The following is a 2,500-nucleotide window of genomic DNA, read 5'->3' as shown; positions in this document are numbered from 1 at the left end:
TGATAGAGGTGTACAAGATAATGAGAGGCATTGATCATGTGGATAGTCTCAGGCTTTTTCCAAGGGCTGAAACAGCTAGCATGAGAGGGCGCATTTTTAAGGTGCTTGGAAGTAGTTACAGAAGAGGTAAGTTTTTTTATGCAGAGAGTGGAGAGTGCGTGGAATGGGCCATTGGTGGTGGCAGTGGAGGCAGAAACTATACGGTCTTTTAAGAGACTCCCGGATGACTACGTGGAGCTTAGAAAAATAGAGGGCTATGGGTAAGACTAGGTAGTTCTAAGGTAAGGACATGTTCGGCACAGCTTTGTGGGCCGTAGGGCCTGTATTGTGCTGTAGGTTTTCTATGTTTCTACTTCTTAGGCTTTGGAAATGATTAACGTCATCAATGAAAAATGAATCTAGGCACTCTGAGGCTTGTTTGAACTCACCAGCTGATTGCCATGCCAGGCTTGCACCTGTGAAGGGAGACCAACAGTAATAAACAGCCATGGATGATGAAGTTGCAGCACTGGTCATTGATAATGGCTCTGGTATGTGCGAGGCTGGTTTTGCTGGAGATGATGCCCCACGTGCTGTCTTTCCTTCCATTGTTGGTTGCCCAAGACATCAGGGTGTGATGGTTGGAATGGGACAGATGATAGCTGTGTTGGTGATGAAGTCCAGAGCAAAAGAGGAATCCTGACTTTGAACATGGCATTGTAACCAATTGGGATGACATGGAGAAGATTTGGCATCATACTTTCTACAATGGATTGAGAGCTGCACCTGAAGAACACCCAGTCCTGCTTGCAGAAGCTCCCCTGAATCCCAAAGCCAACAGAGAGAAGATGACACAGATCATGTTTGAGACCTTCAATACCCCTGCAATGTATGTTGCCATCCAGGCTGTGCTGTCTCTGTATGCCTCTGGTAGAACCACTGGTATCGTGATGGTCCCTGGTGATGGTGTAACCCACACAGTGCCCATCTATGAAGGTTACGCCCTGCCCCACGCTATTTTGTGTCTGGATTTGGCTGATCGTGATTTGACAGACTACCTCATGAAGACTCTGACAGAAAGAGGCTACTCCTTCACCACTACAGCTGAGAGGGAAATTGTCCGTGACATCAAGGAGAAACTCTGCTATGTTGCACTGGACTTTAAACAAGAGATGGCCACTGCTACTTCATCATCTTCTCTAGAGAGAGCTATGAGTTGCCTGATGGTCAGGTGATCACCATTGGCAATGAGTGATTCAGATGCCCTGAGGCACTCTTTCAACCATTTTTCTTGGGTATGGAATCCCGTGGTATTCATGAGACCACTTCTAACTCCATCATGAAATGCGATATAGATATCAGGAAGGACCTGTATGCCAATACTGTCCTGTCTGGTGGTACCACCATGTACCCTGGCATTGCAGACAGAATGCAGAAGGAAATCACTGCTCTAGCCCCAAGCACCATGAAAATCAAGATCATTGCCCCACCTGAGCGCAAATACTCAGTCTGGATTGGAGGTTCTATCTTGGCTTCCCTGTCTACCTTTCAGCATATGTGGATTAGCAAACAAGATTATGAAGAGTCTGGACCTTCCATTGTCCACCGTAAATGCTTTTAAATGGATTGTAACTGTCATAAATGATTGTGAGAGATGAATTGGCATGGCTTTAGTGCTTGTCTTAGGAATAAAAACTGGAACAGTGAAAGTGTTAACAACACACACAAAATGCTGGTGGAACACAGCAGGCCAGGCAGCATCTATAGGGAGAAGCACTGTCGACGTTCCGGGCCGAGACCCTTCGTCAGGACTAACTGAAAGGAAAGATAGTAAGAGCCACTACTTTCAAATCTCTTACTATCTTTCCTTTCGGTTAGTCCAGACGAAGGGTCTCAGCCCGAAACGTCGACAGCGCTTCTCCTTATAGATGCTGCCTGGCCTGCTGTGTTCCACCAGCATTTTGTGTGTGTTGTTTGAATTTCCAGCATCTGCAGATTTCCTCGTGTTTGCACAGTGAAAATGTTGGTGGTATTTTTGACAACAAGCATCCCAGAAGTTCTGTGATGAGTTTCAAGGACTGAATTGTACATTAGGCATTCCAAATATTGATTGCATTGTCTTAAGGTTATAAAGTCTCTGTGAAAGCTGCCCAAAAGTGGGAGCAAATACTTAACCTTGTGTGTAGTATTGCTTATATGTAAATTATGCAACCGAGAAAATGTTCCATTTTGTACTCTTCCACCTTAAATTTTCAGTCCTCTTTGATTTTGGTGTGCAAAAGCTTTACCTTTATACAACACAAGTGAGGTTTACATCCCTGGGCACAGAACAAACCATTTAAAACTTCATGTCAGATTGTGGGACCTACACTGACTAATACAATAAAGTGCACGTTTAAATGGAAAATAGAAAAATGAATCTAATCTTTTACTTCTACTTATTTATTTAATAAATGTTAAAAGAGGCACTGTTATTGTCTTTTGAAATAGTGCTCCTTACCTTTTTTGAATCTCAGCTTAT

General features: G+C 43.8%; 1 pseudogene; it reads left to right on the top strand.

The window, feature by feature from the left end:
* Positions 1 to 448: 448 nt before the first annotated feature.
* On the top strand, positions 449 to 1,669 carry LOC132406900 (actin, cytoplasmic 2-like; annotated as a pseudogene).
* Positions 1,670 to 2,500: the final 831 nt, after the last annotated feature.

The sequence above is a fragment of the Hypanus sabinus genome, chromosome 17 (assembly GCF_030144855.1).
Source record: "Hypanus sabinus isolate sHypSab1 chromosome 17, sHypSab1.hap1, whole genome shotgun sequence".
Lineage (NCBI taxonomy): Eukaryota > Metazoa > Chordata > Chondrichthyes > Myliobatiformes > Dasyatidae > Hypanus > Hypanus sabinus.
This window is presented reverse-complemented; position numbering and strand designations above follow the sequence as displayed.